Genomic DNA, 12,078 nt, shown 5'->3' with positions numbered 1-12,078 from the left:
GCAAAGAAAAACTGTCCAATAAAATGTTTTAAGTATTTACGTAACATTTTTTAGGGCTTTCCCATTTTGACAAACTTTAGTAACTAACCAAACAACCCCCAGCCCTAATCACCTGGAATAAAGCAGGCTTCCATTGCCCCTTGGTAATGTCTGTTGCTACATACAACAAAGTCAGTGAGCACACAAGGCAATTTTGGCAGGCCATCAATGATGTGGATGGGAACCCAAGAGTTTTCTGAGTCCTGCCACCCCATAGTTGTGAAACCTTGTCAGAATCCTTAACCACTTTGTGTTTGGGTTTCTCTGTCTATTAAGTAAGAGACTTGGACCAGAGAAGAGATTCCAGTGACTTGTCACATGTTTCTGTTTTTCTCACACTGAGGGGGCTGAATAAGCCTTAAGAAATGTATCCAGTGGCCACTTTTAGGCTAATATGCCCTGTCACATTGATAGGTTGTGTCCCAGCCAAGATGGCTGATTAGCTAATCAGGCTCCTCCAGCTCTTGAGTGGACCTCAGGCCTGGATGGCTGTCAAATGGCCATATGTAAATGATGAATGAAATGACACGCTGAAGATTACAACTCTGACCCACCAGCCTAGGTTGTTAAGATAAGTCAGTGTGGGTCACCTTTCCCACCTCCCACCCTTCTTAGATTAAAATCCTGTCCTGTCCTTTCTCTCTTTCTCTCTTCTCCTCCCCCAATTTGGAAAATGTATTAATGCTTTCATCTCACTGAGATGGCTGGGAATACTATGAACGCTATTGTATCTCATAGTCTATTGATTTATAGAGGTTTGTGTTTTTTGTTTTTGTTTTTTTTTTTAGCATTAACTTTTTAAAAATCTGAAACAATTACAGACTTACAGGAAAGTTGTAAGCGCAGCATATAGAACTTTTTTCTTGAACCATTTGAAATACACAGTATACTGTTTGGATGATCAGGCTGGCAATTATATTTTCTAAATCACAAGATTGTTATGAGGATTAAGTGACTTAATATATGTAGGCCAAATAATGCTTCACCCCTTAATCCAATATAGAAAGGTAGAAAACTAGAAAGAACTTGTGGGGTTGGTTTGGAATTGGAAATATCAGTGTGGCTGGTGGTTTTCAATATATTAGATATAGAAATATAGGTGTAACATATATTCCTTAGCTCTGTCCACTATAGGAAACAAAAGTGGTAAGTATACTACCAGTGCCAGGATCTTGGTTTCTAATGCCATGCCTCACTGAAAGGACTTTAGGACTCCTTGGAGAAATGGCCGATTCCTGGGTTGGGTGAGGGAAAGTACAAGAGGAATTCGAAACATCATGTGCTTCAAAAGCAAGGAAGTGCTCAAAGACTGATGGGAATATATCAAGCCAGTTTGAGGGAGATGTCATTGGCAGAATTTATGGCATTGAAGTAATTATATCAATAGATTATAACCCATGAATAAAACTATGCGTCCTTATGGAGACAAAGAAGGAATGAATGGATTGAAAGTTGGATGAGGGCCCGGGTATTTACCTAGTTTCAAAGTATCTCCTTATAAAATACTTAACTACAAAGGACAAAAAGAGCAGCCTTACAGTGTAAAAGTCTTTCAGATTCCCCCTTAATCAAGTGATTCAAGTGAATGCCATCAGTAGTGGGACAAATAAAAATCATAATATCTGATAAAATGCATTCAAAGGAACACAGCATCACTTTGTCACTTGTATGATACTCCTGAATAAAAGAATGAGGAAACATTGGATAAATTCATAATGAGGAACATTCTACAAAAGAACTGGGCTGTAATCTTCAAAATTGTCAAGGTCATGAAAGTCAAGAAAATATTACAGAGTTATTCCAGATTAAAGACGACTGAAGAGATATGGTAGTTAATTGCAATGTATGGTTTAAAACTGGATTCTTCTACTATAAAGGACATTATTGGAACAACTGTCAAAACTTGAATGGGATCTGAGGATTCGGTGGTGGTAATGTACCGATGTGAATTTTCTTATTTTGATGGTTACCTTGTGGTTATATAGCAGAATGTCCTTGTTTGTAAGCAATGAATGTCCTAATTCCTGAACTTGTGAGTATGTCACCTTACCTGAAAATGAGATTTTGCAGATCTGATTAAGTTAGTAGTTTGAGATGGGAGATCATAAGGAATTATGCAGGTGGAACCTTATAAGGGAAAGAAGGAAGCAGGAGAGTCACAATCACAGAAGGAGATGTGTCTATTGAAGCAGAGGTTGTAGTGATATGACTCATGGAAGAAGGAATGAGCCAAGGAATGTGGGCAGCCTCCAAAAGCTAGAAAAAACAAAGAACAGATTCTCCCCTAGAGCCTCGCGGAGGAATGCAGCCCTGCTGACACCTGGATTTTAGTCCATTAAGACCCATTTTAGAATTACTGTTCTTATTCCACAACAGTGAGAGAATACATCTGTGTTCTTTTAAGCCACTAAATTTATAATCATTTGTTACAGCAGCAATAGGGAACTAATACAGTACCTATGGAATATTTGGAACAGTACCTGGCACATAATCAGCATAGTCACTTGTTTCTTTTTGTTGTTGTCATTCAGTCTTTTCAAAGCATGTGAGTTAGTTTTCATAGGATTAAGAACTCTGTTTTTTGTACTCAGGTTTGTTGGTTTACACCATATTTGATACCATCACACATCTATAACCTGTATAGGTTGGCGAATAAAGAGAATGGACTCTTTGTTCAGTCTGCTGCCTGGTCTCCACTTGCCCCTCCAGTTATGTCCTGTGGTGGTCTCTGGAGGCTGATCAAATGGACTGTATCATGGGCTTTCTTGCCTTTGGCTTCCGTTGTTATCTACAGATACAGTGGGCAGAAGATCGAGGGGAGGAGGAAGAGCAAAGTCAGGGTGATGTCTCCTCACCTCCTGCCCTGCTGGCCGTTGGCCAGCAGTGGCTGCCTTCCTCTTCTGAAGGCCATTGTTCCTGTTGGATGGGCCCTTCTATGATTGTTTTGGTCTCTGGTACTTCTTGCTCTTGCTCTTTCAGGACTAGGTTGGTAATGGCTGCCCACTGTTGGTAGCCCAGGTACTTCACCTTCTGTTTTTGACAATGCCAATGTAAGTTCATTGAACTCTCCTCAGTCATCCACTTTGTGTGCACCATACTGTGTGTGTCGTGACTGACACAGCAAATACCCATATATTTCCACAGCAGAGAACACAAATGCCCAGGAATCCTGTCAGGAAGGTCCTTGAGTGGCTTAGTAGCCATAAGTAGTCAGCACTCCATGGGCACACAGAAAGAATGGAAAGCATTGGTCTAGCTAGGACCCTTGTCAATAGCCTCCAGCCAAGGGCCACCAGGAACACACACGTAGTAGAACAAGTTGATTTTAGTACTTGTTGCAGTGAAGGAGAAAGCACACTATGGGACCTATGGTGGCATCTCGGCAAGGAGGTGCTGGAAAGGACTGACAGGATGTTGGGTTGTCTTGGGTGATTTGGGGGAGGATTTAAGGAAGCAGGGATTTGATCTGGCTTGGATGCTATGACGAAGCAGGAGTAATTCTATGATTGTGTATCTCAATAAATTTTATCTGTAAGGAGGCCAGAATATACTGAGGATAAAGCTATAATTGGTAAAGTAGCATCAGGCACTCGTATTAACTAGGAGTGGTGGGGGCGGGGGATCTTTGGTATTTTGTAGTTTGAACATTATTCTTGGTTTTGTCTGTGTTAGATATGATGACAGAGTGATCTTGTTTTAGTCTTGATACATCTTGGTCACAGAATGGCCTTGTCTCATGTTGATTTTCTGTGAAATTATTTTTGTTCACTAGGAGAACACCAGGGCCTAGCAATCAGTGCCAGGACAGCTTCTAGCAACATCCATATGGGAGTCAGGGAATACTTTTCCCTTTCTCACCTTGTGTCATGAAGACCGAAGTCTGATCTGCATTGAATCACCCATGCAGCTTATTAAAATATAGATCTTAGGACTCTGCCCCCAGACCTATTGAATTAATGTCTAGGGGTAGGGCTTGGAAGTCTGTATTTCTAATTAGCATGATGCATCATTCTTATGTACACCAGAATCTAAAGCCTACTGGTCTAAAAGAGAGGTATCACAAACCAAGTTTATAAGCTGAGATTTGTGGTAACAGTTCTCAGTGTGAGACATCAAGAGCCAAACAAAGTGTATGTTTAAATTTTCATTAGCATCAAGTTCCAGCACTTTGGAATTACAGGATTTTCACTCAGTGGAACCAGCCTTTGAATTTACAAGGTTATCTGTTCTTATACCTTGTGTGCCAGTTTTAGAAAAACCTCAACTAAGGAGGTCAACCTGTAAGTGACAGAAGAGAAGGGGCTGATCATCTATTACCATAAATCAATAAAAGGTAGACACCAGTAGAAAGGCTGCTGCCAAACCGAGAAAAAAATCCAACAACATTGAGAAATTGCTTCCAAAGTCAGTGAGAACATTCACAAGGATAAAGCACAATTCCAGAGGCAGAGCTTTTCAAGATACATAACTGAAATCCCATTTAACAAGGCAAACTACAGATCAGAAATGAGATGCCTTAACTGTAAAACGTCTAGTAAAATTACTGCAGATAGAAACACAAAAATCTTCAAAGGAAAATTCTCAAGAAAGAATACAAAGAAAGCAGAAATGAATAAGTTAATTTATTCTAAAACCACAACTAGGAAGATATTTGGCCTTCTCAAGAGTCAGAGAAGGACTACCAAAGTCTAACTAAGACAGAGCCTAACGAACTTTCAATCCGATTTTGAGGCATTAGCGAGATTTCCCTATTAAGATGACAGGGGCAAGGAGACTTGAGGCTCAGACATGGCCACCAAGTCTAGATCAGAACATTTTATGTTCCCATTGAATTTTCCTGCTCTTCGGATGTAGAAGAACTGAGCTCACCACAATCAAATAACCCCACCAAAGCTTTCCTAATAAGAAGTTAGGAAATGAGTCTTCTTAGCCTGAATAATGTGTTTTGTCTTAAAGTCTATTTTGTCTGTAATCTCCACAGGCAGAGAGTCTGCATCTATAGCTCATTACCATTATTCTGATGATAATGTTACGTCTCATCAATTACTTGGGAGCAAGGTCAAATTTAGCAGCCAAATCTCCCCTTTGGTGAGACCATCAAGAATATATCTATCACCTCCCTTCCCAAGATCTACATGCCCTGCAAAAGCGTCTATGCCCATATTCTCTTTCCCCTCCCTCCTCCCTCCCTCTCCTCCCTCTCCACCTCCTGTTTCTGTCACAGTATTACCAGTTACAAAATCTTGCCGGATTTAAGCCCTGATTCATTTATTCCTTTTCACTTTCGTTTCAGAAAGGTCAAGCAAGGATGGTTGAGAAAATCATGGAGACATAAAAAAGGGGAAGAACCTGCATGTAAGAGAGAAGATACTGTGTGACTTTGTAAATAGATATTGGAAATTAGAGGTAGGTGGTTCTCTTAGAATTTTAGTCCATGTGGAGGAACTTTTTGATTGAGACTATGATTATATACCATACCACTGATATTTATTTTAATTAAAGGAAAGAAAAGTTTCTCAGCCAAGCAAACAAAACAAAAAGACAAAACAGTGAATATGTGTGTGTGTGTGTGCTCATATATATGTGTATGTATGTATATATATCTCAAAAATTGTTTCACTTTCATAGTAAACTCACCTGGAAAATCTACCTTGATGCATGCATCTTTGACAATTGGCTCAGGCTTTAGATTTTTTTTAAATGAAAGTTCAGCTCAATCCCACAATTCATTTACTCAATTTACTTCCTAGAATTTTTAAGCAAGAGTTCAACCTCACAAACACAGCTATACTTGGCAAACAAACGTAAAGAGATTAAAAGGACCTGTTTAATCACTTTTCAGAGCATTTATCAGCACCATGCTCTAACCAACTGAGCCAATCGGCTTCAGAGCATTTATAAATTAAACTTGCTTCTGAATAGTTAGGGTTAAATTGGTTCAAAAAGCACTCTCTTAAATTTGACTTTTTCTTCTTGAGGTACTAAGCCTTTTGAAAATGCAAAACTCCTAGGAGATGTAGCATTTTTGGTAGACTGCCACCAACCCCTGAATTTCTTTATCTACTTGGAATCTATACTGTTAAGTGCATGTATATAGATTCAGAACCATCTATATTCCTGGTAATTTTTAAAATAATGACCCTCTTTATCCATAAAAGTGTTTGCCCTTAAAGATTAATTTGTTTGATATAATATAGCCACAATGGTATTTTTAAAATAAGAATTTGTTTCATAAATCTTTTCTCATCCCTTACCTTTTTGTCTTTCTGTGCCATTATGTTTAGGTCTTTTATACAACTGAATTTTAATTTCATTCTGAGAATCTCTGTCTTTTAGACATTACGTTCAATCCATTTATATTTATTGTGATTATAGATATTTGGTTTTATTTCCACCGTATTATTTTCTGCTTTCAACCAGTCATACTTTTACTTTGCTTGTTTTCCATTCTACACTTTTTTTTACAAAGAACTCACATTATATTTATTCATATTATATAAACATTGGAGCTTCACATTCTATCCACCATGTTTCTTAATTACTCTTTCTATTTTATGTCCCTTTATCTTACTATCACTCACAATGACTCACTTTTGGAATGTATTTTTCTTATGTTTACAACTTTAGGTTCTATTGTAGATGTCCTGATTCCTAGAAGGTGACTGCTTCCACCAGGGAACACAGTAGTTGTCCTATTTAAATGTTAAACTAGGATTTAAACTAGGCTGCCACTGGGTCACTTAGAGTTCCTCATGCCAAGGGACCAGTAGTCAAAGAAAGGACACACCAACCTTGCAAGAGTAATTCACACTGATCAGGATACAACTGCTATTATCTAATGAAAAAGAGGAAGAATATGTTTCATATTCATTGAGCAATTGGGACATGTCTTGATACTGTGCTGCCAAACTGGGGTGCTTAATGGATAAGTGCAATAGACACAACCTCAAAAGGACATGCTGATTAGAAATTTAGGCCTTCATAGCTTCCACCAGTTAAGTTACAAAGAGCATAAGAGATACTAGCCAAGGGTGAGGAGACTTTAGAATAGGTAGTAAAGAAAGGAGATAACGAAAACTAGTTGTACTTTTAAAACTAGTTGCAGCAGCAAAGACTGGCATTTATTTCCCTTGTATGATTCCTTAGAAATTGAGACCAACTAGGATCTTGAGGATGCTCTTCCCAGATGGGACACACTTACCACAAAATGCAAATGGAAATGGAGCTTAACAGCTCAAGTGGAGTAGAGTGGGTGCTGTTGTGTGCTGCTCAGAATCCCCACCTCCCATCTCATTTCCGGAATGAGACATTCATTTGGTGCGTGGTGCATTGGCTGCTGCTGGCTCACTCTTGGGTCCCTCTGGGAATCATCTTTGGCCAAAGGGAGCCATCTTTCCCAGGTTTATGACCTTTTCTCAGGGGCAACTTGTGTCCAATGGCTGATTGATGTTGAAATATAAAGGCCCAGTTTTGTTCTCTCAGTTTGGGATATTCTTGAAGATCATCCTAACTCCAAAAATCCTCGTGAGATCAGCTGGCTGCTCTGTTGCAACTATGTCACTGTATCTCCTTCTGCCTAATCCTTTCACTTCCTGAAATGTGTTTCTTAGATTATTCTCCAGTAAACCTTCTGCATGCAAATCTCTATCTAAAAATCTGTTTCTAGGAGATTCTACCCAAGACATCATCTTTTTTCAGATAATACTTCTATTATTGTAGGTTTCTGAGTACCTATTCTGTTTGTGTACCTGTATCTTGAACCATAAACTCACCTTCAGTGGAAACTTTCCTCTGAAAACCCTCTGTGGCCTAAACTGTAGAAATGACATTCCACAGAGATTTTCTGTTCACTTCTGCCAGGTACTCTAGAGATATCACTGTCCCAGGACTAATTTTTATGTAAATTTCTAATCTTGACAATTCCCAAACCATTATAGAAGTGTACATTCTAACTTTGATACAACATGAGGCAGAGGCCTGAAATTTTATTTTTCTGGGAATGATTTTTTTTTCCTTTTCCATAGCCCAGAACAATAAACTTTATCTTTTCTCTGTTAAGGTGGGGAAATCTTTTTTCTAAGCCCCTCGTTACAGAGGCTACATCCCTTTGAGTATCTCAGCTTCTTCATGAAGGGGTATTAGCTCCCATTCAGTGTCTCATTGAACCCATAACCTCATATCCTGGCTTGACTGTGTATTAAAACCTAAACTAGCATTTGATAACCATCCATGAGGAAGCTTCAGGATCATATCTTGAGCTTCTAGCCCTTAATTTCAGGCACCTTGAAATTTTCATTTAGTTTTTGGAATTTGATATGCATGAATATGATTTTTAATATATTTCCAGAATCTGAAACTATTGCAAAGTAGCTAAATGTTTCTTGGAGATAGGTGTTAGTAAGAAATGGAAATCATGAAAGTACTGACCTTGGAACTGACATGGAAGAAATAACACAACTGAGAAGGAAATGAAAAAAATCAGATTATCTCTTTCATGCTCAGGTCAGGCTCTGAGAGCCTAGGCATTAACATGGTAAAAAACTGATCTAGAAACCCAGGGAACTTCAAGTGTCTCCCTAATGGCACTGTGAGTTCTTTGAGGGAAGGAACTGTGTCTTATTTGCTGTGGTATTCCTCACATCTAGTTCATACCTGGCATATAGTAGATTTTCAGGAGATACCTTTTGGCCAAATGAATGAGCCAGAAATAAAGCAGTGCTGTGCAAAATGGTGAGATATTTTCAAACACACAAGAATAAAACATAATGTTATATCAACACTGGTCTAAGAAGAATATAAAAAAATAATAGAAAAGGAAAATGTGAACCAAGTTATACTCATTCTTTCTGGTGTTCTTCCAGTAAGTATTTATTGAGTGTCCCTGGTTGAATCTGGACTGTGCTAGGCATGGAGAATGTGATAGTGGGAACAGAAGGTCATGGTCTCTGCCCATGTAGAGATCTGGGACATGCAGACTTTAAATGAAAACACTAAAAACAAAAAAGTAAGTATAAAGACTTGGGTGGCCAAATGGTATATTAGTCCAGGAAAATCTCTCTCCATTCCTGTTGTCTCAGTGTACTTATTAATAGTACCCCCATTCACTATCAGAAGTGTCTCAGGTTGTACAGTCATCTTGAGTATGACTGAAAGGTATGTGGTGTTAGCAAAGTGCACAACAGAGAATCATCTACTCAGAGAGTAGAAGAAAGACAAGACTGACCTGAAAAATGGTAGATGGAACACATGGCATATGTGACTGTGTAGGAGTGCAAGTGGGGAGACCCTGCCAGGCAGATAGAATACCATGTGCAAAGCAGGGTACATTGGGGAATCAATAGGAGGCTTGTCTGGCTAGAGTATCAAGGGCAAGAGGTAACATTGAAGGATAGATGGCATCAGACCATGTGGGCCTGTGGAATTTTATGCATTTTGGAATTTTGTTAAGGGGTAACTTTAATCAAGGATGGCGTTGGGGGAAGTAGGGAATTTAGCATTTTGAAGGATTCCCTTTGGCTGCAGTGTGGAGAATAGATTTATGAAATTTCAGGAAGCTAGTTGGAAAGCTACTGCACTAGTCCAGTTAAGACACGATAGTAGCTTGAAATAGAATGGTGGTAGAAATGAAAAGAATTAAATGGATTTGAGATGAATCTAGAAGGCAAAATGAACAGAACTTAAAGATGAATTGGCTATGGAGAGAGGGGAATAGGGACGCACATAGAATAGATTTCTGGCTTATGCACCTGTGATTTACTAGGCTAGGGAATACAGATAGTATTAAGACTGGCATATCTATCCATCCATGTAGTTACCTCTTCAAGAAACCGGCATTCATGGGGGCGCCTGGGTGGGGCAGTCGGTTAAGCGTCCGACTTCAGCCAGGTCACGATCTTGCGGTCCGTGAGTTCGAGCCCCGCGTCAGGCTCTGGGCTGATGGCTCGGAGCCTGGAGCCTGTTTCCGATTCTGTGTCTCCCTCTCTCTCTGCCCCTCCCCCGTTCATGCTCTGTCTCTCTCTGTCCCAAAAATAAATAAAAAAGGTTGAAAAAAAAAATTAAAAAAAAAAAAAAAAGAAACCGGCATTCATTGACACTGGTATATGTCAGGCATTGTGGGTAATAATAAAGGTGTTTATTATGAAATCTAACCCACAGAGTATAAATACACACATATATGTTTTACCAATTATTGTACTTTCAGCTGTAAGTAATAGAAAACTAGAAAATTCAAGTCAAAATGTGTAAGCAGTGAGAACATTTGTAAGTCCTCAAATGGGGAGCTCCAGGTTGGCTGATTCGGTTGCCTTCATGACATCAAGGATGTTAGTTCTTTCTTTCTACTCTGCTGTTGTCAGTTGACTTTTCCTTGACTAGTACCCTATATGGTTGCATAACTCTTATCCCAGTTCCAAGCACATGTAGCTATGTCAGCGTTCAGCAGAAGCATGATGATTTTGCCCATGTGTCTTTTTTTTTAAGCTGACAAACCTTTCCTAGAATCCCTCCAATAGATTCCTCCTCACATCTTAGTCATCACAGAATGATCTCTCTGCTTATTCCTAAGCAAGGACTGGTGAGAGAAATAGGATTGCCATGATTTGTCCAGTAAGGCACACAGCCAAGTATAAGAGGATGCCTAGTCAAACAAATTTGAGGTTTTGTTTACACGGAGAAAGAACGATGGGGCACCTGGATGGCTCAGTCAGGTAAGTGTCTGACTTTGGCTCAGGTCATGATCTCCTGGTCCATGAGTTTGAGCCTTGCCCAAACTCCCTACCCCCCCGCTCCCCGCCCCCCTCCCCCTCCCTCCCCTCCCCCGCTCGCCTTCAGGCTCTGTGCTGACAGCTCAGATCCTGGAACCTGCTTTGGATTCTGTGTCTCCCTCTCTCTCTGCCCCTTCCCTGCTCACACTCTGTCTGTCTCTCTCTTTCAAAAATAAACATTAAAAAAAGAAAAAAAGGAGAAAGGGCAAAATGACTATTGAGTAAGCAGTTGAGGGTGTCTGCCCTACCTATAAAGCAAGGCAGTATTTGTATGGTCTTAGGAATGGTTCACAGTGGTTCAAGAGATTGAAGCAGAAGAAATCACCTTGGATATTGGAGAATAAGAAATGTTTCCAAGGCTGGGGAAGGTTATTAGGTTTATGTCACTCTGAAGGCAGAACCTGAGGTCTGAGATTATAGCACCACTTAAAAGAATACAACATAAATCCATCTTTACCCATTGATCCTCCCAATTCCAGGCATCCTCGTGGCTTTCCTAAGTTCCTCCACAGTCATATAAATACTGTTTCTTATTGTTTCTCAGCTTCAATGACCTGAAAGAAGAAGGGTTGAATGATATTTTGCATAAAATTCTGAAATATTTGTTACTTAGCTCTGGCTCAGTCCAAGCCTGACCTGTTTCTGTCATTACTGCTGGAATAGTTCTCCAGCTCTTGCCAGATTTTGAGTTGTCAGGATAATAATTTATCCATCTTGTTGTCAGATTCACAGCTAGTTTGCCTGACTCTAGGGGAATCTAGATGACTATCACTACACACAGTATGCAACTCATATATTAAATGCATTTAATTCCAAATATCCTCCCCTGCCATACCCCATATGCAGAGACTTAACCAAACTACTGTCGGAATAGCGTATTCCCGTATGATGGAAACCTCTATGGCCCACCAAAGATCAGTTTTCCTCTAGTTTCCTTTAAATGCTTACTATCAAACTGGCATTATTTACTGACCACAGTTAGTAAGTCAGTCTCACGGGTGTCTGGGCCCAGAGCTCTCTTGTGTTTCTGTGTTCCTTCCATCCTCACTGCCCCAGTCAACTACTCTCAAATCAGGCCTATTTGTCAGAAGAGTCTCAATTTCCTGGTATGGTCTGTAACCTTTTTTTTTTTTTAAGTTTATTTATTTTGAAAGAGAGTTTATTATTTCAGAGAGAGAGAGAGGGAGAGAGAGAATCCCAAGCAGATTCTGCACTGTCAGCACAGAGCTCAGTGTTGGGCTCGAATTCACAACCCATGAGATCATGACGTGAGCCA

General features: G+C 39.7%; 1 long non-coding RNA gene across 1 annotated transcript in view; it reads left to right on the top strand.

Moving 5' to 3' along the window:
• The window catches only part of LOC109246378 (uncharacterized), a 152,889-nt gene that overhangs the window by 91,705 nt on the left and 49,106 nt on the right, over nucleotides 1-12,078 (top strand). Inside the window, exon 2 of the long non-coding RNA XR_002071334.1 lies at nucleotides 5,333-5,445. This is a non-coding gene — a long non-coding RNA (uncharacterized LOC109246378). The remainder of the gene's footprint in view (nucleotides 1-5,332; nucleotides 5,446-12,078) is intronic.

The sequence above is a fragment of the Panthera pardus genome, unplaced genomic scaffold, assembly GCF_024362965.1.
Source record: "Panthera pardus isolate Hobbes unplaced genomic scaffold, ASM2436296v1 HiC_scaffold_2, whole genome shotgun sequence".
Classification (NCBI taxonomy): domain Eukaryota; kingdom Metazoa; phylum Chordata; class Mammalia; order Carnivora; family Felidae; genus Panthera; species Panthera pardus.
This window is presented reverse-complemented; position numbering and strand designations above follow the sequence as displayed.